General features: G+C 40.2%; 1 protein-coding gene across 6 annotated transcripts in view; it reads right to left on the reverse strand.

Annotated features, from left to right (window-relative positions):
• The window catches only part of LOC104363535 (caldesmon), a 199451-nt gene that overhangs the window by 103139 nt on the left and 69628 nt on the right, over window positions 1-26684 (reverse strand). For 5 of the 6 annotated variants that reach the window (XM_032986250.2, XM_032986248.2, XM_032986255.2 and 2 more), the window contains exon 2: window positions 15470-15563. The exons of the other annotated variant lie outside the window; for it this stretch is intronic. The gene's annotated coding sequence lies outside the window, so the exon portion shown is untranslated. The remainder of the gene's footprint in view (window positions 1-15469; window positions 15564-26684) is intronic. 6 annotated transcript variants of the gene reach the window in all.

A 26684-nucleotide genomic window follows, 5' to 3' on the forward strand; every position in this document is an offset into this window, starting at 1 on the left:
CAATACACTTCTAAGCATGTAGCAGTAGGACCTATCATCTCAGAGCCAGTCAGTTGCAATGGAAAGTCCCCATTTGTCTTTATTCCCTTAGGCAGGCTGAGTGCGGGTATGCCATTTCCACTCCTCCCACTTCCTTCCTCATCTTTCTCCTACTGCACATTGACATAAGGGCCAGGCAGAGATTTCTCTTGACATTTCAATTTGCATATACTGGTATCACCCCTGATCTCGGTGACATTTGTCTATCATTTCCCATTAGCAGACAAAGGACATAGCTGGAAGCTGCTGGCACAGCCACTGGTTCTCATGTTGGAAGGACTGACCCTTGACTCTCCCCTTCAAGTGTCCTCTGAAGTATTTCAAATATGTTGACCCTAAAGTTCAGAAGATACTGAAATATTATTCATATACAGACTTAGAGTTGAAGTCCTGGTCCTGTTGGAATCCCTGGCACACTTCCCAGATACTTCAATCAGGACTGGATTCTACCCTCACAGGCCAAATTCATCTAATATACACTACAGAAGATCAGTGAGCTTACCCTGCATGTCAGAAACTGGTGTGATCTCAGATTATGCCAGTATAGGCTACTTCATCCTCTCGTATCTTTGTGCACGGATATGTAAAGACATAATTTCTTTTACTCTTGAAATGCTTACTTGTGGGAAACAAATTATTTTTACTGGTATCATTGTCACTGAGGAAATACTTAGCCTTTGCTGCAGATACAAAGGGCAGATGAGAATTTCATTGCACTTTACTACTGTTTAATCATAACTGAAGGTATCCCAGGATAATGACAATGAGGCCCCCATCTCAAAGAACAAAGCACATTGAAATTGAAGGGATTTTATAGTCCACAAAACAGTTTGTAAAAGTGCGGAGTCCCAAAATGAGCTCTGACTTGCATTTGCTTTTTCTCTGCATTCAAACACTGGGAAGCAGGCTCACGGGATATCACTCATTAGTTACCCTTGCCTTTTATCTGCTTCTACCCTTGAAGACCTTCAGCTTCACCATGTTAAACTAATCACAAGAATGTCCACATTATGCATTTAGTCCTTCAGCATGCTTTGTTGCAAATCTGTGGCCTGGCTGTTGAAATCTGTGGCCGTGCCCTGGATGTTGGCCAGCTTCATCTCTCACTGAAATCTCTAAGAGTAGAAAACCAGTGCCCATGCCAACACCTTCCAGGTCTGGAGCTATTTGTTTCTTAATAATGGCAAAGAACAGACAAACATGCCTAAGAAACAGGTTAAGTCCAGCTCAGATGACTAAGGCACACTAAAAAGGAGAACGCATTTCATCTTGTCCTATAAATGGCAATGCCAATTCTCCCATTGATTTCTATTAGAGAAAAATTAGAGCACAGGACAGAATATCACGCAAGCAGAAGAAGCTATAACTATGAAAAAGCCAGTCTTCAGTTTCTGGCCTGTACAGATAAAACTGCCACATTACATCCATTCAATTTGTGCCTTTAAAGGCACAGAGAAAAGGAAAAATTACTTACTCTTGTCAATGATTTTTCATCTGACTTCACATCTTCTGGAGAGGGAGCCTCACGCTAGCTCAGCTGGCAGATGTCACAGGTGCACCACATGCCCTGGTCCCGCTCCCTGCCTCCTCTCTGAGGGAAATGGCATAGCTGCAACTGTGCCCGGTGGAACGTGCATCGGGACAGACGTGTAGCAGTACAAGTGTCATCCAGGCCAGCAACCATCTAGGAGAGGGGCAGAGCTCATCCCCAAACTGGAGCTAGGCGCAGTGGATGTGCAGCTGGGGACAGAAATGCCCACAGGAGCTGATGACCATGTACCGAGTGCTAATCACTGTGATGCTATTAGCCCCTTGTCGATGTGCAAAGCCACAACAAGCCCACGTGCCAAGGTACCACCACAGTGGTGAGAAGCAGGACAAGCCATGGGAGCAGAAAGCATGTTGGGGGACTCTTGCCTTGTGGAGTTAGTCACCCAATGATGCAGGTGGAAGTGACATGAAACAAGGCAGTGTGGTGTCCATCATTACAAGCAGAGGCTTGCACTGGAAGCAGCAGTCACAGCTCTGGCAATAAGCAGAGGGTCTGGGCTAGGAGCAGGGCAGGTGTCACCCAGGGAAGATATTGCTCTAAGTGCCGGAGCATTTCTTCTGTACCAGAACCAGCAAGGAAGTCAGCAGTAACAGTGCAGCTCTCCATACTTGCCTCTCCACTGGAGAGAAGGGTTTCCCCCTCCAGGCAAGGAGCTGATCAGGGCTAGCAACCAGTAAGGATGGGAAATATCTGCCTCTCTCCCTCCCTGACTTCTGCTACTCTGCTCCCATCCCTCTCATTTGGTGCTCCTCTCTTGTCCTACCCTTGCACCACCCCTGTTAATCTTTATGCTTACATGCAATATTTCAACAATACGTTGTCTGAACTTATTGTGTCCAAGTAGGTTTTATGAATGTTTTAGCACTCTATTCACACTCTTTCTCTGCATCTTTCAGGTCCTGAATTAAAAAGCTAAGGTAATGCCGCTAAAAATAATAAAATGTTCAAGCAAGTCTAAGGTAAGGTTCCAACAGCAACATTCACTCAGCCAGACTTCAAACTCCACATGTTTTCTGGAACGCATTTCAAAATACAAAATCATGATATATTAAGCTACATAGTCAGTCATAAAAAAGTAATAGAAAATAATATGGAGATACAATGCAGCCAGCTTACTGTGGCTTCGTTTTTGTATTTTCAACCCTTTTTCTGTTAAAACATGCAGCCCTAGGATCCAGCTCTGCCTGAGCATCATAAACTCTAGTAAGTGTTGAGGGGTCTCACTTGCTCTATTGAACCAGCAATACCAAATTTTAGTCATCATCTCTTCATTCTTAAATATGAACCCATAAAGTTCTTTGGTTTGCTGATCTTACTAGTTGTGCCCTAAAAGACAGTAAGTATTTTGAATCCAACCAGTTCCTCAGAAGAAATTAATGATAAGTTGTCAAGGTCTTGCCTGCTGCTCTTGGACTTTAATTAATTCATCTTCCTTCCCAGTACCTGTACACTTACTTTGCACAGATACAATGCATGTCACCGTGATAGATACATTGCAGCTGAAAGTCCAGTTACTCAATGGCAGAGCATCATGGAAATCTGTGGAATTCTACCAGGAATGGATCCAGACGCAGAAATTTCTACTGGGCTTTTCCAGCTGACACTTTTAAAGTCATTCTTAGAAATGAAACCCAGATTGTTTCCTGCCAAGTGGCTATATAAATTTATCTCTAATGAGCAGCAATTCTGTGTCATTTTGGTTGAAAATTGAAGAACAATGTCAGTGCCAGCTTTAAAGAGGTAAAGCAGGGCAAAAAAAATGCAAAGTCTTTCAACAGGACAACTCGAACAAGGTACTGCAAAATAGATGCCCTTCAAACCTTTTGCCATATTTGAAGTTTACATCATAGATCCTACTTTAAGCTGAGTTTAGCTGAAAGCAAGGAAACATTAACACAACAATGTCACCAAATCAAAAGACCCAACACCAGCAAGGCTCTGTTACAACAAAAAGATAGGCTAGGTAACACACTCGCATGCGGTGCATGAGCCAGCATAAAACCTGATACAAGAAGATTAGGATATTGCCAGCTCCCCTCATGAGACTCACACAGAGAAGCTGTTAAATAATCTTGACAACAATCTGACTGCCATGTAGTCAATCCAGGCACACTTACTGCCAAGAAATGCCACAGCAGCAACGTGTTGGTACATCAGTAACGTTGTATGCAACTGTGCAGGGCTTCGCCCTACAAGGGAACAGCATAGCCAAAACTTTCAACAGAGCCTGGCTCAGAGTCAATTAAACAAGACAGGTGAGGCCTGACAGTATCCTGTGCACTTAATACTGAGAGCACACAGACATGCATACTTACTTTGTACTAATGCAACAAAGGCAAGCTACACTTGAGCACTGTATCAAGCCAATAAATTTTACAGTTGTTTAATTTTTTTTTTTAGGAACAGTGCCTCAGACAAAGTCTGTGTGGTCCAGAAAAAAAAAGAAAATGTTTAATTGCCCTTGAAAAAATAAATGGGGTGGGGGAAATCTCTGTACTGCACATTGTCTGCTACCTTTCCCTAAGTCCTCTTCCATAAGGATCGAAAACCTCTATGAGGTCGTCTCCTCCAGCCTCCCTTGTTGCCACATTAGGTCTACCCAGTCCAGAATGAGACACAAAGTACACATGGTTCATCACATTCTAAGTTCTGGGCACCAAGGACACATGAAGCACATCTTTCAGTCAATCCACAGGGTGCATTTTATGTTTACAAAGTGTTGGCCAAAGCCAAAAATACAAAAGTGGAAGGGGAAGGGAGGACAACTTGTAATTTGTTTGTAAATGCTTTACAAATAGGAAAGCATCCTCATCTTTAATTATGGGCTAGATAGAAAAAAAAAAATGTTGAACTCAAGCCTTCAAATCTTATGCCTTCAAAATGAAGAAAGCTGAAATAATTGCACTTATGACTGACATGCACTAAGGCCTCCTGATGGTGGATGCCTCACAACTCACCAGATGCAATGGCTCTGCAGGAATGGAGTACAACTAGAGAGACAATCTCTGCAAAGATATCCTATTAAATATGTGGGAAAAAGTGTTAGGAAGGCAAGGAAGCAGAGACAAGGATAGGAAAAGCGGTCTGAAAAAAGAAATAGACTCTGGAAAAGATGTACAGAGAAGGATCAAACTACAATCCCAGATCATAATGCTTGCAAACTTGGAGAATTTTTACAGTCCATACCCCAGGCAAAAATCCTGAAAATAGTTTGCACCCTTCAGGAGAACAAAGAAAATAAAAGCCAGATCTGAAATTCATATGTAATCATGAGTAAGCCAGCCAGATTTTTCAGTGTTTACCTGGACCAAATAAAACCTTTACAACTTGTAAATACTGATAAGTGTCACTTCAGATATTGTTAAAAGATTCCCTAAATATAAAAGACAGGTTGTTCTGCAGCTCAATTTTTTCTCCTTTGCTTTTCCAATGCTGAAAATAAGTGAAAACATAAGACATGCTTCTTGATATAGCCTTACTCTTTAAGAACAGAAAGTATAAATGCTAGCTATACAGCTGACACTGCACTTCAAGTTTGTGCTCATTTGCACCCATATACCTTCACACAAGGCCAGATAAAAACAAAAGCATGAACACTTACAGTCTTGTAAAATACACGTGCAATATACCCTAGAGCACCTATTAAGTGATACCACTTGCAAGACACCCCAAATAAAAATCCACATAAAGATGGCATCAGTTCTTCTCTTGGTCAAGGAGTGTTGGAGAAGACACCAACTCATAATGTGCCTCTTTAAACAAAATATTGTCACAAATGACATCAGAAAAACTCTGTCCAAAGCAAATTGCTGTATAGGGAATATATATAATAGCAAAGTCTGAAGGATATGCACATACTTTAGAGAGGGCACATATTGGGATCAGATCTGAATTTTTACTATCTTTGCTACTGCTTTAAGTCCATATTATTTTGGTATTTACATTAAAAAGGAGACAGAAATATCTTTGGAGATGACTAAGCAGTTTCTTGGTTTCTATTAAGTACAAAAAAGCAGTCCTGCCAATTTATTAATATTTAAGTTTCTACAACTTAATATGAACTTGGTTCCAAGAACTACATAGGTCTCCTTAAAGTATGTGTAGCAAGAAGTCAATACTGTGCCAGCTGGCAGATTAAACAAGCCATTAAAATAGGCTCCTACTGAATTTAAAGGATTGTTTTTCATCTTTTCCCTCTCTACTCCTCTACATCCAGATGTATTATTTAGGGAATATTTTCCAGTCCCAGTAAGAAAAGTAAAAGAAATGCCCTTGGCACTTAATGAGTTTTTCCTCCGATGTGGTCTCCTGCTGCACTTGGAATTTATTCCATTACTGTATGGCTTGCAGTGGTCCCAAAATACCTCTGACTACATGAAAAGACAGGGAAAGTGTGTTTGTGGTAGGTATGGTTCTTCATTCAAAAGCAGAGACAGCCTGGTGTGGTTGATCTTAGTGGATGATTTCATTCAGACCATCATTATCCCAGCATGCCACCCCACAACCCATGCCCTGCAGCCCCTTGTGCAGGAGACCAGCACTGTCACCTGCACATTATAGTTGGGAAAAGTGGAGCACACTAGGATTAAAGACAAAGACAACACCAGCCTGGAGCAGGTTGGCAGAAAAGCTTGTTTCTCTGTGGTAAAACCCTGCGCCTTCACAGAACAGAGGCCTGCAGCACATCACTTTTACCTTTAGAGGTTCAAATCCTTAATGGGACTTTGTTAAAGCTATCTGAACTTCATGACCTATCAGTATTCAAAGGAAGGATGTCTAGAATAGACTCTGGTATTAAACCAGCCCTGATATCATCTATAACAGTGTAACAGTTATTCAACGGTATTTCAGATAAGAACACCCCCTATAACAGTTTTCCTGATAAAACCTCCAAAAGATCAGAGTTGTATCCGCTCCCTGTGGCCATTTCAGACTGACTGGAACTACAGGCAGCTGAAGGAGGAGCACTGGCTTCTGAAATGTCTGGAAAATAATTTTACAAAAATTGAAATAGAAAAAAACTACCGCCTAGGCCTCCTTGGTAATAAAATTTGTTCAGTCCCATAAACTTGCTACCGAACTAGAAAACAAGAGGGCCTTAAAACCAAGTAGAGGTACACAGCCAGAGACTGAGGCAGTCAGCTCTGGAGCCTGACCGTGACTCGGAGCATCTCCTTCCCCCGGCGTGAGCAGCCCCTCCAGGCTCCCACTCAGGCCCTGTCTGATCCCCACAAGGTGAATGGGCCCCTTACTCCCAGGCAGACCCAGCAACCATCTTGGCTCATGCGACAACTTCAGAATTTGGCCCAAACAGAATCTGAATTGCCAAAAATGTTCTGGGGATCACAGACACTCACTGCCCCCTTCCTTAAGGGGCAGAGTAATTCTTAACCGTATAAAGCTAAAGTGTAAATACTGTATTTTGCATGTATTCTTTGTTTCTAGTACCCAGTATCCGTAACGGGACTCCCTTGCTTGGCTAGCAGTCGGGATTCATTAGACATTTTATGATGATTCTTTCTGTTGTGCAGATATATGATGAGTCTCAGATGTTTAAATAGCATATAACAGTGGTCCATTGACCTTGCTGAATACAGTTGGAGGGAAAGAAAGGTAATTTTCCTCAAAGAAATGTTAAAAATGTGTCTCCACTATAGCACAGATGCAGAGGATAAAGAAACTCCAGAGGGATTAAAATATTTTAGATTAATTTGGAAGAAGGCCACGTTGTGTAAAGCCTGGTTAGTTTGGGCCTTTCCAATTCCACGCCATATAAACAGACCCATTTAAACTGCATTTGTTAGAAGGAATGTTTTTTAAAAAAAAAAAAAAAAAAAATCCCCCAAAGTAGCTGTAACTCAAATGACCTCCAGTTTTGTATTCTCTTCTTACTGCCTAAAGAACAAACATATGTACAATATATTCTAGCCAGAGCTTGTGCAGTTGCTGCATGATTCATACTGCTTGAAAATTAAGTCATTTAAGTAAAGGGATTCTGGCTCCCCTCAAGCAAGGTTTTAAAACTGAAGCAAGGTAAGATCAGGTTGGTTTTGTAACAGGCTTCCATGCTTTGAACAAGACCAATGCTTATGGATCTTTGCTTTGAGCTTAGTGGAAGGAAGTAAAAGAAGAAAGAAAATTAGAAGGAAGAGATGGAAAGAAAGGAAAAGAAGGAAAAAGAAAAGATCCCGTATCATCAACACAACTATATGAGGACTAACCTAATGTTCAGCGTGCCACTGTCTGGCAGAAGCAAGTCCTTAATGTTTACTCACTTTCAAGGTCAAATTTTGCCCCTTTTACTCATACAGAATAAAGCTTTTGCCTGCATAGTCTTCCAAAGAGACAAGTCAGAGTGTGCTTCTAAATAACCGTAAAAAGTAAATGGTTGCTGATCCTTGTGAGTTAATCAAGTTGAGACACAAAGGAATATGAGGATAGCCAGAGGAGTAACAGCATGAAACACACAGCGAGTCATTTCGTATGATTAGCATCTACAAAACAGAGGGCACTTAAAATAAAGGGACTTTCTTTATCATAAACCATAAATCCCAAAGCAACTCAACATGAGGAATACCCTTCTATCTTCCACATGCATGAAGAGAGGTCTTCAGCAGTCCCAGGACTCCTTGAGCTTTTGAAATAGTACCCAGGTATTTGACTCATAACTCAGTCACTTTGCAAATTCCTCTCCCCTCAGGGGATGTGAGGCAGCTAGCCCAGCTGAGGACAATATATTGTCTGCTCTCTCCCAAATACCCAAAGGAGCCAACATCATTTCATTACTGAATGTAACCATCTTGGAGAGGAATATGACAACTTGATTGAAGTTCACAACAATGCAGCTCAACAGTTTAGAATACAAAATGAGGAAAATTGTCATTTTCTTTACAAGTAATGTAAAAAATTCTAGGATTTGAGGGCTAGCATCCCTTCTCTTATTGAAGGTTAACATGAGATGTTCTGAATATGATATTGCAAGAGTCTATGATGGTTCTGACATCATGGCCGTAAAATTCAACTGTGATGATGGCTTCTGCAGCTATCATACATTTGATAGCACATCATGTGCTTGCTACAGTGCTACTGGTTTAAGTTTTCCATGTGGTCTTTTTCCTCTTGATGATTGCTGCACGTTCACGGTAAACACATTCTCTAGTATTTCCTGCATATTTTTTACTTTGATTGCATCTATAGCCAGCCCCGTGCTCCCATATTCAGCCTGGTTGCATGAACGGAAGGGATACATTAAGCTCTCTTTGGAGATACTCCAGGTTTGCAGGGATATAACCATAACCAGAAAGCTGGCCAAGGGGATTTTTACATCAACGAAAAAATCAATTCAGAATGTAGAACTTCTTGTGGTTGGGTTTTGTTCTTCAAGTGTCATGTATGAACCTTTGTTTGTTGACATACCACTCTGCACATTCATGAAAACAAGATGTTCTCTAGTCACTTAGACTATCATGGTAAAACATTTTAAATAAATACTTCATATAATTTTAGAAACAGATGCTAGATAGTAAAACTGCATGTTTTCAACAGAAATGGCCAAGACCTATTTATTAGTGCTTGGAATTTTCTATTTTGTGTTTCACATTATCACCAGCAATGCATGAAGAACTCAACAGCTATTACATCTTAAACTTTCCTTTTGAAATGTATTTATTTTTTAAATTTACTCCAAGAAGTTTAAGAGTATAAGTTAGTATTTTTCAACACTCTTAACTCTGCCTTTTCATTCATATGCCTGCTACAATTCTATGCCCACATATTTTTTCTTCTCTATATTTTCAGTAGGATTTGGGTTTGGCTGCTCTATCATCTCATATAGTGGCTTATATAGAGGCTTCTCTACACCATGTGGAAAGACATGTAGGATTTATGTGATAATTTCTGCCATGGCCAAAATATCAAGTCATTCTAAATTCCACCTGTCTGAAATAGAAGTTACACTTTGCAGAGAACTTTCCCACCATCACCTTTGCAGTGGCATAATTACTTTGTGGAGTACCACTTAAAATTTGGAAGGAGCAATGCCCTTCACACTGCTTATAATCCTAAAGTTACTGCATGGTGCCTTAAAAAAAAAGCCAGTTCTGAAAGGTACCTCTTTTGAGATGCTTTCTTCTTAAGTTTAGTATCAGGACTGATAACTGTTAATCTAAGAAAGTTTATAAAATATTCAGCCTAAATTTTGCTTCTCTTCGTGGTTCTAGCCTAAAATTTTTTCCTCATAGTACTCCTAGTTAGACACTAGTATACTAAAAACATAATTCCATTCCTAATATTGCCCCTTTCTTGATTGATTCAAATGGCGTATGTCTGTTACCTGTAGTAAGAAATTTTTAAATCTTACTGGCTTTTAGTCAAGTGGCAGAAGTAAGATTAATTTGATTGCTTATTAAATCACATTGTTTCAGTTAGTTACGTGCTACAGCCAACTTTATGTTGCCTGAGGTAGTCAAGGGATATGTTAAGGTCATACAGATACACAGCAGGGACGCAGATGTACAGTGATGTAAAAGTCACCCAAATGGCTTTGCTCAGAGCCATTTCCATTTACGGGTAGGCTTTATGAGCTCTGGTAACAAGGGAACCCCGCCCTGGCTGCTTCCACACAAAGCTTCTCAGGTGTGTTGACTGCGTTTCCATCCCCAAGGCTCCTGGCACCCTCCTCTCCCAGGCGCTGGACGCAGTTGGGAAGCTGTGCACAGCCACCTAGCACCAAAGTGAGTCAGGACCCAAGATGTGACTGCAGAGAGCTGCCTCTGCTGTCCCCGTGCCTCTGTTGGGACTAATGTGCTGCCTCAGTAAACTATACTCAGTGAACACTGATTGTTAGTTTGTTAAAGACTATGTAGAATTAGTTTGGATAGAATAAAAATCCCTGACAATTCTGGTAAGGAAAAAAGCAACCAAACAAAAAACTTGGAGATTTGTGAATTCTTTTTTTTTGCAAATTTTTCTCCAGTTTTGCTGTTCAGTATTTTCTTTGTGCTTATAAAGAAAATAACACTTAGATTATCCTCAGTTTTAACACAAGGCAAAAACATGACAGAGATCTGTCTGTCAGTGATAAAACAAGCAAAAACAGAACACTTATGATAACCCTGTCTTTGAAAAACATCAGTAAAAAGCCCTCCCTAGCTCCATGAACGTGTTTGCAGACTGCACATGTCACAGAACTAAGGACTATGATTTTTTGCCTGAGGCTCCCACATTTAACAAAGAGAAACACTGCTTTCAACAAAAGATGCTATTCTAGTTATGTGCCCTTTTACCCTGTCAGAGAAACAGCTGGTAACATAAAGTCACAGCTAATTTGTATCATGTCTGCACTAACAGTCAGATTCAGTTTGTATCGAACTTTCAAAGTTGGACTTAATACCAGTTGATGGATGACAGCTTTTCTTGCCTCCCCCCCTTTTTCAAAACATATTTAAACATTGCCTCCCACACAAAAAAAAAAAAAAAAAAAAAAAAAAAAATTCACTATACAAATGGAATCTTTAACATGTTTCACACAACCAGAATATATGAAAATGTTTAAAACTAGTAAATTAAAAAAAAAATCCTAAAGGTAGGTGAGATAATTATACCAGCAGTTCTGAAGTTCTGTGACAAATAAATAGTGCTTTAAGGCAGACTTGTGAGTACCAAGTGTAATGGAAAAGAACTTTCTCTTAAAAGGAAAAGAAAAAAACAACCCACAACTTACTTGCCTCAGGTAATCTCTTGCAGTTTGGGGTATCTGTTCTCCTAAAAAATTTCAGTCTGCACACAGAGACTTTAAGGGCTTTTTCAAGGTCAGAACTCAACAATTTAGGGAAGACCAATTTAGCTTTTTTTCTTTCTTTCTTTTTTTTTAAAGGGACCTGTTTCTCATTTATGCTATTAAATGTCATCTACTTTCATTTTAAGATCCCTGAAGCAGAATGCGTGAACTGTGTAAAGGGACTTTAGTGAAAGTGAGAATCAGGCCAAAGACTTAACAGCTCCAAACCTGCAATGCTTGTGTGAGAAAGAACTGCAAAGATTAGGCTCTTCTTGGAAAACAGGCATGGGGGAACTTCCAGAGATTGAGAGTTCAAGCTCAGTTCAGATAAACATCTAACAGTGCTGGCGCGCTTCTGATGCTACCCTCCACAGCACCTGAGTCTACAACATTAGCTGGAGACAAGATATTCTTTTGAGATTTCAGCTACTTCCCACTTCCAGATGATCTAGAAGTATTTGACCAAGGCTCTTTCATCCCACAATATGAAAGCATCACTGAAATGTAGGCAAGGAAAATCTCACAACATGCTGGGAAGTAGGGAACATTTTTATTTTTTTTATTTGCACAGTATAGAGATTATCAGGGTTCTGAATAATTGGCCTCATTTATCAGAAATAGATCAGTCTGCTCCATAAACTTATATACAACAAATGAACAATGTCCCTGGGAAGTCCAAAGCAGCAGTATCAGTAGTACAGTTTTAAAGTGACAGGAGAGCTTATTGTGATGGAGCTGAGAAAGAGCAGTTGTCAATGAAGACTGAAGAATCCCAGCCCCAGCCTATCTTTCCCTCAGCGCATGCATTTCCTGCCTTAGAAGGTTAATATTGCACAGAAGACAGTAAGATACAGCTTCTGCTGTGCCTAAGCTGTGCTTGGCACTGCTCTCTGATGGACTCCTTGCCAGCGAACAGAGCCAAAGCGCAGCGTGCTCCTGCCACATCCTCTCCAGTGAGCTATATCTGCTCTCTACCTACTGGGAAGATGCAGCTAATCAGCTCCACTCCCTTCACTCTGAGCACAGCAGTGACTCTGCCCCTACATATGATCCTTGTGCTTGTTCGGATTATTTTTTTTTTTTTTAATGTTTTTAAACCTCTGTCTGGCAAGGCATGGTTTATTAGAAGCAGATTTCTCTTCAACTACTCAGTGTGTCAGTTTTACAATTCCTAGGTGGTGTAATTCCTGGAAAATAAAAAATGTTCCTCATCCAAAATTTTGGATGAGTCACAGCAGGTTTACTTTATTTTGGTTCACCCTTAAATGAAGCATATCTTTCTATATCTAAATGATTCTCTGGTTTTCTGTGTTTCAGCTGACTGTTAGCTCCAAATTTCTTACAAGCAAGAAGACGTTTCTAGCAAATGATGCCCACCAATTGGGCTTGGCACCCAAAGGCAGCCATCACATTTTCATGGGACTGAATTGCATCAGGAAAAACATGCTACTACTTCCCAAGCTTGATCCCCTGGTATTAAACTAAACAGAGCTCCAACTAGTTGTCTTTATCACCTCTTCAGGAATGCACTGAAACACAAAAAAAAAAAAAAAAAAAAACAAAAAAAAAAAAAAACAGGTTCTCATGTCTCACAAAAGAGCTTGTACCAAAAAATGCCCTAGATACATGTAGAGGTCACCTGAAGTCCCAGAAGCTACAGCGAAACTCAGGCAAGACTAAGTGCTGCACCTCCTTTTCCAAGCAGCAGAGAGGACAGGGGAGAGAAGGAAGACCCTACACTCATCTCAGTTTAATTCATCACAATAAAGTCACAGAAAAATGTCTTCAGAGACTCTACGGAAATGCTTTCGGTCTTGAATATTTGAGAGAAAAGCTGATCAAAACATTTCTTACACAATGTTTCCTAATGGCAGACATCTTGACTTTTAACAAAATGTACATTTCCAAGGAAGATAAAAAACAATCATCACTAGGCCGGTGACTTTGAACCTTAACCTTATAGGGGATCACTTATTTTTTAAAGTAATTTATATAAGCACGGCTCAGATTGTCTTTCAAAGTTAGATTTGGCTGTATTCAAGAACTAACGGAAGAGTTACAGGATTGTCATGATAATACTAAACTATATTACTGCTTTTTATACTCATATAAAGAGATGTGCCTTGTTTCCAATACTTTACAGAAATAATGCTTGTTTTTTTCCATTCCAAATGAGTGTATTTGTCCACACCATTTGTTTTACCAATTTTCTAAAGGCAACTAATGTCCTTATTTATGGTATTTTCATTCATGTCCCCTAAAGACCATCCTTCTATTCAACCAGCCTTATGATGTGGAAGAGGAGGTTATGCGTGGAAAGTATTATCAGATTTCGCCTTTCCTTCTTCTACCACCTTGGCAAGTGCATTGCAAGCACCATGGAGACTTCAGCATGAGATAGATGACACTTGTCCTGCATCCTACACTTGGAGTAGATGAAAGAGTCCCTGAAGGACAGATTTTCAGATGCAATTTATGCGTCAAAATAAGACACGAGCAGTAGCTCAGAAGTACACTGATGCACAGTCTCAGTTTTGGGGGACTGAAGTGCCTTTTTTCAACACCACAGTCTGCATGCTCAGACATGTCTACAAATATAACTCCAGTTGCTGAGCTGTCAGAAAAACTCTGGAGGGCAGTCACTGCTCTCTTTGAATATCCTATCCTAAGCACAGGGGGAAAGCACTTGTATTTCCGATCCCATTTGCTTTTGGACAATATGGCCTCCCTCTCATTGGGTCAAATTTTTAAGGAATTTAGGTACCTCATACATGCACCATGCAAGGAAGCATGCGGAAACTTAAATTCAGTGATCTCACTGGAAAAAGTATTCCACAAGAGATTTTAAAACATTTAGGCTAGTTCTGCTTCAGAAAGAAATTCAAATTTTTGAATATCAACATTTCCTAAAAACTTTAAATCCCAGATTGTATCTAGCTTCAGTTTTAAATACTTCCCCCCTCCCCACACACAAGGCTCAAAAGTAATGCAGACAACAGCCTGCAGCAATTATCAGCCCATTCAGCACTTGCACAAACCTCAGAGGTGTAGGCAAAGTTAAATTTTCTTCCCCAAGAACGATGACAAAACCAGCTAAAACACGCCCAGACCCAGCATTCCTGATGGGGGGGGAAGGCTGCTGGAGATGAAAGGCAATGCAACCAGTGTTCAGCCTGCTGCCATGTCTGTCTCCTCCTCCACTCTGCTCTTGCCAAAAGGAGGGGGAATAGAGCAGAGGTACAGATGAGGTCCAGGCACACAGAAAACACGGTCACTCATCAGTGAGAATAAGCAGCTTGTTGTACCCTGAGTTAACTGAAGATGATGATATCTAAGGGAGTTGCCTTGACCCTGGTGCAGTATTTCTGGCCCCATCAGTCTGCTCCTGTAGGCACTGCTTAAACTTAGAGCCAGTCCTCAGTTTGTCTCCAGTCTGGAATTTCCGTATATTGAGGGGCTGAAGTTTACACACATTATAAACACTTCCTTTAAACGGTTTGTGAGCCCTCACTTGTTCTGGCAGTGAAAGGACAATGTTTGTAAAAAATGTCTAAGTCCTACATGTTGTAAATAGTCAGTGAACATGGTTACGTGGACTCTCGCAGATTTCTCAAAGCCTACTTGCTCTAAAAAGAACAGAAGACACAACTGGACAGTAACAACCAGCACATGATCTTAACAGAAGTAAAAATTATTTAAGACTCCCATTGTAAGCAAAAAAACATGCTGAAATCCAGTAGAGAAATAAATATAGCTATTAAAAGAATGGTCATACACCCACAGAATTATTATGGTAAAATTAAAATATTTTGCTATGAAGATAAAATTCAAGATAAAATCCTTTAAATCTAGTATCAGTTCTGAAGAAAGTAATCTCTGCTGTCCGTGGTCCCAGAGGAATAGGAGTCAAGGGTTGGACTGCAGGGCTGTCCACTGATTTTCAGAGGGGTTTGGTTCAACCCCCAAAGAAGCAACCAAGCCCACAGGAAAAAAAAAAAAAATCCAATATAAAAGCCTCAATACAAAACAATCTGATACAGAAAAACCTTCTGAATACCACAGGCAGGGAAATCTGAGGTAACTGCTTTGATCATACTCACAGGAAAGCAATCAGAGGAAATATTTTGTGCTTTTCAGTAACAAATCAGCTGCTGATTAATTCAAAGTGATGACTCCAGAAAATAGAGGTGATCACTGTACAGAAATAAAAAATAAAGAACATTATTTAGCAATGGCATAATTATTGTGCACTCTTTATTTTTCTTTGGTAAAGTCTTCTTTAACAACACCCCTACAAAGGTTTTTTAAAGTATGGAATAAAACAGAAAAATTTTGCAGAAGACCAACAAAACCCAATATCAACAGCTTTAGAAATTAGTGTTTGACAAAGCAGACTGATTTCTCAAAATCTCTCAACAAAGTCGCTCACTAAAACCTCTTTAAGAAGTGAAGCTGATGCATGCTGAGATAAACATTCTCTTGTGATTAGGAAGAGACTAAGCAAAGCATCAGACCAGCGGTGAGTTTTCATTACAGAGCAAGGTTTCCACATTACAGAGCAAGGTTTCCAGCATGTCTCCCTAAGGATCTATATTGAGACCTGTAGCATTCAACATATTCATAAGAGCATTCTACAAAAACAGATGAACAGTGAGAAGACAAAGTCTGTAGATGATACAAAATTGTTCATTATAATAAAATCTAAGGTTAATAAAAAGAACTGGAGAAAGAGTTAATAGTAATAAATTTCTATAGGTAGACTGAATTCAGTGTTCATAAGTAAAGGGAAAAAAACCCTTATGCCTGTATACACACAGTTATTGACTCTAAATGACACAATAACACTCAGCAAAGGCATCTTGGAGTCTGAGGAAGAGCTCTCTGAAAATCCTAGCTGACTGTTGTCAAACTAGCAGTTGCCAAAAGGTAATTTAAGAATCATTAGGGGAAAATCTAGGTTCTATCTAGGTTACACATATAAATATATGGTATATCTAAGTTTTGTTTTGCATGAAATTCTGGTTACACTTTCTCAAGAAGAACCCCAGATAGGATACTAACCTAGATGGACCCTTGCTCTGACCTGGCATGACAACAATTCTCTAAATGCCAATTCAGAGAGCTGAACAAATGAGCTGGCGCTCCTATACAAAGACAGTACAACAATTTGTGGGTTATCTAGTAGGAACTCGTAATGGATACTAGGAAATACAGTAAGAATGAGCTTCATTGAAATGGGGCATATTTTCCCTGAAGACTCACTCTTCATTCAGCTGTCATTTGGTAGTATACAGATCCACCAGAGTAAAAATAAAAACCATAAGCTATCTTTAGAGAGCCTCACACTGTCTGTCTTATTTAGACCCAAGGACCTTCATACAGAACACCTGGTGCCAACAGAGGAAATGGATTATTTAAAAATCACTGAAGTCTATTTTTAGTAAATTAAGATCATAATGTGGGGCGGTTACTTGTATTAATTTCTGGTTATTGCCTGGAAACTCATGGACTTTTGACAATTCCTGATGTAAATGACTCTTCAGCAATTTAAAAAACAATTTTGCATCCAGTCTCTAGGTTTTATAGAGACCTGTCAGTCATTTATATAATTAAAAAGTTTGGGGTGGGCAATCCAAGATTTTGATTCAATCCATTAGAAATTTCAGTATTAGATTCAAGAGATCCCAATCCCCTTTCTTTGGTTAGTGTTACTGTGCATGTATCACAGCAGAAAAGAGCAATGGAAGAGGACATACCTAATCATCAAGGTCTGAAAAAAGCAGCCAAGAGCTTCAGGTCATTTACCTGTCACTGGTTACTCCTGCTTACAGTAAGAGCAGACTGGGCTCTATCGCTCCACAGAGCTCCAAGTCATGAATAGCATGAAAGTCCTTCCAGGTCACTGAATTCATTCAAATCTTTTCACTAACTTGAAAAGCTGACTTTGCCCATTTCTATTGTTTAGTGTGCCCCATTTGACTCTATGCAGGCATAATTTCATGACAATCAGATCACGCATTAGGAGGATCCTGGGTCTAAAAGTCTTTTCTGCTTCAGACCATTTGCTCTCTTTCAATCTCTTCAAGATTTTTTTTTTTTTACAAATGGAGACAACTCCCAAAAGATTTTCCTTCTCTTTCCCACAGTCATAAAGCCCTCTTCTGCTATTCTCCTTGTATTTGCTCTGTCCTAAAGCAACATTTTTCTGAATTGAGCTCAACATAATTTGTAATATCAATAAAATGACTGAAATACACTCTTACACTATTTGCTAACCAAAAGAACCTCTGCACACCACAATTCCATTGTGATCTGACTACGAAGGGCTAAGAACAATTTAACAAACAGGAAATTTCCATACAACTTAAGCATGAAGGAAGTTCAGGTCCAGGTCGAAAACCAGACTCCATAAATCTAAACCTTCCAACCCAAGAAACATCACTAGGGTTTGGACACATTTTGGGCTGTAATCTTCAGTGGTAAAATTGGCACAATTTTTACTGATTCTTCAGTCCTTTGAATTCCCCTGACCATAAATACTGGGTTCATGTTCTGCTCTCATTCATCCAATGGCATTAACAGCATCACAGACCTAGGCACACACCCAGCACTGCACATTAAAGCACACAATTGAATTCAACTTCCAGCTAACATAGGTACTAGATTCTCAGCTAATTTAAATTATTTTATATTTATTTAAACTATTTAACATATATTAAAATGTAATTTTAATAACAGAAATGCTTTTAGCAGAAGTTCTTGAAAATGCTTTTATTGTAAATATTTTGTTGCTTAAGAAATTAGGAAGTTGTTACTATCTTGATTACGGAAACTAGGAAAACTAAATCATATCCAAGGTGATTCAGAAATTGACCTGTGACATTTAAATGTGGGGTTTTTGATTGAAACTATGTGCATATGCACGCGCACACAAAGAGAAACATGGTTTCACTCCCCTCTACTCTGTAAATGGATTTGGTTCCATTATAGCAGGTAGCTTTGAATGGAAATAAATTTATGGAGCCCAGTTACCAAAACTATGTACTGCTCCATTTTATCCAACAGCTAGGGCTGTGACAGGGTTCAGATCTCATCTCTTCTTGTGAGGATTGTAGCCTACATCTTCCAAAGGACACTGTAGCACTAGGATGTTCTTCCACACCCTTTTCTATCAGTGCTGGTGCTCAGAGTACAAGGGGAACTATAACACACTAGTCTAAAGGTCTGACTAGCTCTGTATCCAGTCTCCAGCAGTGGCCAATATCAGATGTTTAAGGTAGAATATAAGAACAGGAAAAGCATATAATGATGCTTCCCACAAATACTCTACAACAGCTTGTGACTTCCAGAATGCTTGAGTCAAAGGTGGAATCTGTGTATTTACTGATCTCCATGGCAGATTTTTTCCATTATTATTTCCAGTAGCTGCCAACACTCAGCAAAATCCCATAACAGAGTCCCACAACTTAATTATGTGCTATGTGAAGATATAGTTCACTTTGGACAAATAATTAAACCTTCATATTGACACTACGACTCAGCTATGCTGCTTCCCAGCTGAAGGCTCACTCATCTAATGCACAGTTAGGTGTGGCATGCACATAGAAAGTATTCTTCATCCATCACATATAATGGAGCAGTCCAAACTATCCAACAGCAAGGTGGTTAAGAAGCTGTTTTGGAAATAGCACACCTGGGTTTCAAGTCCCAACTACATATTAATCATTTAAGAAAGTTAAATAACATCAGCAGGAGAGAGTGGGAGCATCATAAAGGATAGCTAAAGAGTATACTTTACAGTTCTTTTGGACAAAGGAGGTAACAGTCTATCTACTCAGTTCCAAGCTAGTAATCTAAAAGAAGGATTCCTCCTCCGATCTTTAACAACAGCAAATCATTTCACAGAATCACAGAACAGTTCAGCTTGGAAGGCATCGCTGGAGATCATCTGGTCAAATTCCCTGCTCAAAGCAGGCTGCCCAGGATCATGTCCAGCTGGAGTCTGAATATCTCCAAAGATGGAGAATCCCTAGTCTCCCTGGGAAATCTGTTCTAGTGTTGATTACTTACAGTAGTAAAGTTTTTCTCTACATTTAAATGGAATTTTCTGTATTTCAATTTGTGTCCCCTTCCTCAAGTCCTTTCACTGGATACCACTGAGAAGAGCCTAGGTCTATCTTTTTTATAATCATCCCTCCCCTAGTCACAGTGTATGACAGATATAGAGTGGCTGTTAAATATGAATCTCATTCCAGTTACAGTTAGGAATTTTTACCCATAGATTTCAGTATTGGCTCTTGTGCAAATTATTTTTCTCCTTCAAGTTGTGAAAATGAGAGCAGGAAACCACTTTTTAAAAAAATGGTCTAGGTGAAATATTTCTTTGTTTATGCATTTCTTCCAGATCTCCTTTTTTGCTTTTGATTTTTATGTTGTCAAGGTTGCCATGCAGTTTATTTGCTTATGAATACATTACAGAGGGAGCAGTTAAATAAAACTTTTCAACTTTTTCTCAAATGTGCTATGTGCACAAAGAAGGCTTTTCATTACAACATTTGGCAAACAAGTGCTGCCAACAGAAGAGGGGAACAGGAAGCCTCGACCTCATCCATTACTATCTAAACAGGCACCCGAAGAATTTCTTTTCTAGGATGACCTAAAAAGTTGTCTCCTGTGAACTGCTCACCTAACCACTTACAAACAGCTTATCAGTATGAAACATCAGCATTAAAAGTAAATAAAAACACCTCTCATGCATAAATTACTTAAGTTAGAGTTTAATTTCAAAACCACAGTCAAAGCCCATAGACTTCAGGCTAAACACACATTTACGTGCTCTACTGAACATGGACAATTTGCTGTACCTGTGCTCTAGTTCCCAGGGGCTGTTGCCACCTCCTAGTTACGCATTTTTCTGTCACTGTTAGGGGCGCAGTAGTATCACCAAGCCCCAGCTTTCTGGGTGCTATACAAGCAGTAGGACAAAAAGGTAATTCTTACTCCCAAAGAGTTTGTTATTCAGGTACAAGAGGGATGAAGCTACACACTAGAAATTTCTGATCTAATAGCTACTCTGTATGAACATAATATAACATTATGTTATAGATGTTAATATATGTTCTGGGTTGAGTGAGTGGTGGAGTTTTTTGGTGGCAGGGGAGGGGGCTATCGGGGCGGCCCCCTGTGAGAAGTTTCTCAAAGCTCCCCCAGCTCCACGTCAGCTCCACTTCTGTTTGGGAAATTGAGCCAATCAGCTGCACCTCTGCGATAACGTATTTAAGAAGGGACGTGGTGACGGGCAGTCGGACTTGTGAGGAGGAGTTGCTGCAGCTGCATGAACACCAAGGTCAGTGGAGGAACGGAGGAAGAAAGGAGGGGGGAGGTGTGCCAGAGCAGAGACCCCCCTGTATCCTGTGGTGAGACGGCAGGGTGCCCCCCCCCCGCCACCCATGAAGATCTACAGTGGAGCAGACATTGATTTATGGCCTGTTGCTCCTGCTCGGATAATCAAGGTGCTGTGCCCGAAGAAGGCCGGGGTCTCATGGGAAAAGGCAGCCCCGCTGCTGTAATTCAGTGCTGGGAGGATTGCAGCATGCGGGGGAGTCCCACGCCGGAGCAGCTCGGGAAGGGCTGCAGCCGTGGGAGGGAATCCAGTCGGAGGATGTTAGTGACCCATGACGGAGCAGTGTGGGGAACGCTGCGGCCCATGGGAGGAATTCAAGTCAGAGAAAGTTTGTGGAGGACTGTCTCCTGTGAGAGGGGGACCACGATGGAGCAGGGGGAACAAGTTCCAGACCCTCCCCTCACCGAAGATAAGGAAAGTGGCAGCGCTGACTGCACCCCCCATTCCCTGCCCCTGTGCCACTGGGGGAGGAGGTAGAGATATCGGGAGCAGAGCTGAGCCTGGGAAGAAGGGAGGGGTGGGGGGAAGGTGTTCTCAAGATGTGGCAATGCTTCTCACTGTCCTACTCTGTTATGTGTTGTTAGTGTCCGTAATAAATGTATGTTCTTTTTTTTTTCTTCCCCTAACAAGTCTGCCTTTTGCTCATGATCATAAAGGGGAATTTTTCCCCATCCCAGTCCTATCTCGAACCCCAAGCCTGGCTCTCTGTCCCTTCTCATTGCCGGAGGGGAAGGGAGAGAGAGCTGCTGCATTGTGGTTGGCTGCCAACCAGGCCCAAACCACGACTCTTATTAAAGAAAGGGTTTGGAGTTCAAGTGCCATCTTAATCTCAGCTGAAGAGTGATCATTAAGGCACAGCCCACAGGTCTTCAAGGAAATACTTTCATCTTTCAAACATGTAGCTACATGTATATACCATTGTTAGTTTTCAAATGTTATGAAGCACTCAGACCATTACAGCTTCATCTTTGTCGCCTCATCTGAAGAGGATTTCAATGATGCAGCAAAGTATCAACAAGTACAGATTCATAGGGAGAATGTGAGCTGTAGGAAAGAGTCTCCCACTCTGTCATATCTTCTGGTTGAACCACACAGGCTGCATTACATCCAGGGCTGATAGTCCTAATTGTTCAGACATGTTCACGGTCTGGAGGTAGAGAGTTAGGGAGAGGAAAAGCATGCCATCAGCAGTGCCTCTTGCAAGCCCAGCTGCACAATATATTGGAGATCTGAAGAGCAGGAAGGAAGGAAATCCTTCTCCAACATGCACCCACCCTTTTCAGTTCAACTTCCTGGGGGCCCTCAGGACCTCACTTTCAATCTGCTCCCAACACCATGGGTGTAGCAGTATGCAGAATGGTACTCCAGAGCAGGACTCAGGGGCATCCTGATCACACCCCATCCCATGTACTAAGCTGCTCAATGAACATTCTTAATTACAAATTTGAATCAGAGATCATAATCATAAATGGTCTTCAAAATAATGTGAAATAGCAGTACATATTAGGGGACGAAGTCTGTGAAGGAGAAAGATCTGTATCTTCCTTTCAGCCAAGCTGCTAATATCCTTTTAAAGAGCAACTCATCTGACCTACAAAGATTCAGAAAATGGCATATTTATTCTCCACCCTCTTAAAATGCCAATTATCTTTACTCTGACTTCAGCAGTAGAGCACCCTAATACTTTGGAGAACAGTCACTCCTCTCACATGCACAATGACACTCCCTCAATAGAAGTGAACATCTTTTGGATATGACTGCCCTATATACAGGCTTTCATTCTACACGTCTTGGCATGAAACGGGAAAGAAACAGCACTGCTTCCCCTGGTGAAACACAACCAGAAGGAGGACTAGATACAGCTCACACTGAGTAGAAGTAGATTGTAAGATATCTACATAGTTATTCATGAAAGTAGAGGCTAAGAAATAAACAAAGTATGTGTGCATCTGAGCAGATGTGGGCTGGAACATCATCCTCAGCCATGCATATATAGCACTTGCTTCCTTCTTTGGCCACGTTCATGCTGCTAAGCAGAAACCATTTGCTAACCACACAGCAGTGGCATTCACATTAGCAGAAAACCAGACTTGTCGTCTCTTCCTGCTTTGATCAGCAGTTACTGCCCACAGGAATAAACAGAGGGCTGTGTTCTTCACTTGCTCCAAGCAGGGTCTGCTGTTCTCACGTGGACATCGGTGGTAGCAACAGGCCAAGCCTGTTCCAAAAGAGCCATTTGTCCTCACATAAATTTATCTCCCCAATAGAGCAGCAACATGCACAGCAAGGAAAAGACAATTCAAGGAGGGTTTTTCCCTTTCAAACTGTGATGTTTAGAATTTAAAAACTAAAGCTTGCCCTATCCCTTTTTTGATCATCTGGAGATTGAACATACCAAGCGCCCCTACATCACCAGCAGTGGATACAGGTGTGTCTGCCACAGAACATACTACTGAAGAAAACCATTTACTGCTAATAAGTGTGAAATTCATTGCAAAATCATTGTCCCTTTACAAAAAGGGTTACAGAAATCTTAGAGCTCTAATCCAAGTTATTAATAATCCATAAAGAATATAGCATAATAATTCAAAAAATAGTCACTTGCAACAGACAGTAAATGGAAACTGGCTGCTTTAAAGCATATTTGGACAGCTGCTAGCATCATTTAACATGGCAAATGAAAGAATTTGCTCAAAACAAGCAGAGTAGTGCAACTAAAGTAAGTCTGTAATAACAAAAATGCTGTCTCTTGTGAAAGCTCAGATTTTCTCCTCTTCTGTGTCATCTTCAGTTATTGAACATAAACACACTGCTGGTAAGGGTGTCAGGAGGGAGGCAGCTGCAGGGAAAACTCTGTGAGCTAGACCCTTTTCAGGGAAGTTTAATTAATGGTGTTTCTGAGAAGAATTGTGATTGACAGGATTAGTGCCATCACTAAAAGTTACTATTTGTGGATCCTGGGGCTCACAGCTCCCATAAAACCAAAGCAATTTAGAAAAGAGCTTTGTGCAAATGAAGGCATTCCCTCAGCAGGGAAGGTTCATGTGAACTTCTTCTGTGGCTTCCCTTCACATGGGTTTTTCCATGGAGATGGGATAGCAGAAAGTCCCTGGAGAACACCCTCCCCTGGGTGCAGAAGGTTTGATTCAAGTTTTCTAGATTAGTCCTTGGGGAAGGTTTCTATAATGAGCCAAAATGAAACTCTCAGAACGAATGTTCCCAAACTCCGTGGAGGGTAACATTTGGTTCCACTTTCTTTCCTTCAGGATTTCTTTCAGGTTTGTACTGAATACCTTTTTCTTTCAGTTTTCCAATTCATACCATCTTCTTACTAAGATAATCTTCTAGTATTCTCCTAGTGATACTCAGCCCAAAACAGAACTTCACTGCTCTCATCTCTTATAAGGACTTGAGATAAATGATTAAATTGAACACAAGCATTACATTTTATTTGATTATTGTAAAATCTTTAAGTACTAACCCAAGTAAACCATCTTTTAGAAGGGGTAAAGCATTACATGCCAAAACAAGAAACAGAAAATAAGCTAATGCTGCTCCATTGCAAAAGCAAAGGAAGGACCACAGTATCTTAGTTCACACAGGAAGCAGCCAACAGTTTACTAAACCATCTCCCAGAAATGATAAAATGGAAGAATAAAATAAATAAATAAATGAAATTTTAAAAGTGATTTTTTCCACTTACTCCATCCCTCTCAATCATCTTCCTCAGATAGGATAACAAAGTAATTCTGATACAGTGATTTCTTCCCAGCAATTTTCAAGCACCTTGTTTGCATCATATCATCAATTTCTTGCCTCACATTTTCCCTGCTCTTCTGCTTTCATATCCATTGTGCCTCCCCCACTGTACTGTTCTCCAGCTTCTTTCTTGCTAGCTCCTGCTCACATTTTTCTACATCAGACTTTAACCAATTTCTTCCCCAGATCCTATTGCCCTGTTTCCTCTTATTCCCTATTGCTAGCCTCCTGCTATCTGCTACCACTCAATTTCTTGTCCTGATCCCATAGTTCATCATGACAGCAAACTTTATCACCTATGAACGGTTAACATGGCAAACACCTTTTCCTAAGTAACGTATGTGTTCAGTTCCACCATGGTAATTTTGGGTCAGGGAAAATATTTGCAAATACTATGAGGCATAAATCAGAAATTAATGAGAATTATTGAATTATTTCTTATGAAGTCTCAGAACAAACATCATAAGGCTCACAACAGCATCGCAACAGATGTCAACCATTCCATGTATTATGATAGATCCACTTTAGCCCAGAGTGGCATATAGCATCTTCTTTATATTTCACCTGTTTATGCATTGGAAGAGCAACCTGATCCAGATAAAATAAAAGTCATCATAGAAGATTTTCTAGAAATCTCCAATCTGGACCTTAGACATGCTTGGATAACATTATTTCTTTAGATTATTATAATTCATATGCATTTGTCCTTGCCTTTCTGGCTTCTAACTGAGAGAAGATGAGCAGAGCTAAGCTTCCACAGAGGAAAAAGATCACAGTACAGCAGAATGCTGTCACTTATTCAGGAATAACCAGTGCAAATAACTGTTTCTTAAAGTGGCTATATTATATATAGAAAGCTTGCAAATCACGCATCACAAAGACTGTCCCAGTAGTAACATTATTGGTGATTAATACATATAGTTATATCTTCTTCCATGGTCTGGTTCCAGTAACCCAACAAGCCACTACTTTTATTCTAGCTACTGCATTTTTATCTGGAATAGCTGTAGCTTTGATGCTGTCAGCTCCCACTGTTGCTGGCAATGTTTTGTAAAGATGACTGGTATGTGAACTTTTAACGCTACAGCATTACTATCTCAACTTTAATTAGCTTAAAAATGCCTGCAGAAAGAGCCAGATACTCCTGAATACTCAAGGACCTCAAAATGTCCACACAGAGACTTAAATTTTAGTCCACTCAGGAAACCAGATTGATTGTTACAGATGGACACCATCTTCTCCACTATATAAGTAATCAGCTCTGTCTTGATGTGCTGAGAAAAGAATTATCACCGTGACTTCTTCCTGTTCTGTCCCACGGATGGAGGAAATTAAGTTTCTGGAGAAGTCATGGCAAGCAAGCATGTCTATTTTCTAACTTTTCACCAAATGTGCAAACAGAAAAACTGGCAGTTTGCAATCAATCATCTAAAGAAAAACCACCAAGGCTGCTTGTCAGCCTTCAAACACTATCTGTGTGCTCAGTGATACCTGAGCTTTGCCAAACCCATTCAATTTATTTTAATGAATTACAACTCATAAGTTCAATATGCAATTTAAATCTCTCCTCACTTGACAGTCATATAAACAGCAAGGAATGTGCACGTATTAAAAAAAAAAAAAAAAAAGTCATTCTGGTCACACCTATTAGTTTTCCAAGAGGAAGGGCTTGCGCAGGTACTATAGATGAGAATCTAGATCACTGAGCCCCAGCTACTTGTTTAGACTGTTAGCCTTTCTTTCAATGGTAGGAAATATTACATAAAATCCATGTAACACATACAAGCTAAGTGCAAATGACGAAAGAAATCAGCAAGGGAAAAGAGGCCAGAGAGCTGTTGTGATGGAAGAATAGCAGCTGGGAAAACTGAAGTCAACCCAGCTATGTTATTTTTTAATTAAAAATAAACATCGGTTTTGTTGCCAAGGGATCGGTTAGCATTCCATTTTAAAATAATAATAAAAAAAAAATATGGAATTTTGTTTTACTTCATCCTCATTCCCCTCCTAACCTCCCTCCTCTCTTCTGCCCACTCCTTGTCCATCCCCCCTCAGCCCCAAAAAAAGTATTTATAGATTTTGTAGAAAAATCATGGTCATAAAATTTAGGTCAGTATGCAGCACCACAGAGAGCCACTTATTTTTAAGGCATT

Source organism: Tyto alba, unplaced genomic scaffold (assembly GCF_018691265.1).
Source record: "Tyto alba isolate M040663 unplaced genomic scaffold, T.alba_DEE_v4.0 Super-Scaffold_21, whole genome shotgun sequence".
Classification (NCBI taxonomy): domain Eukaryota; kingdom Metazoa; phylum Chordata; class Aves; order Strigiformes; family Tytonidae; genus Tyto; species Tyto alba.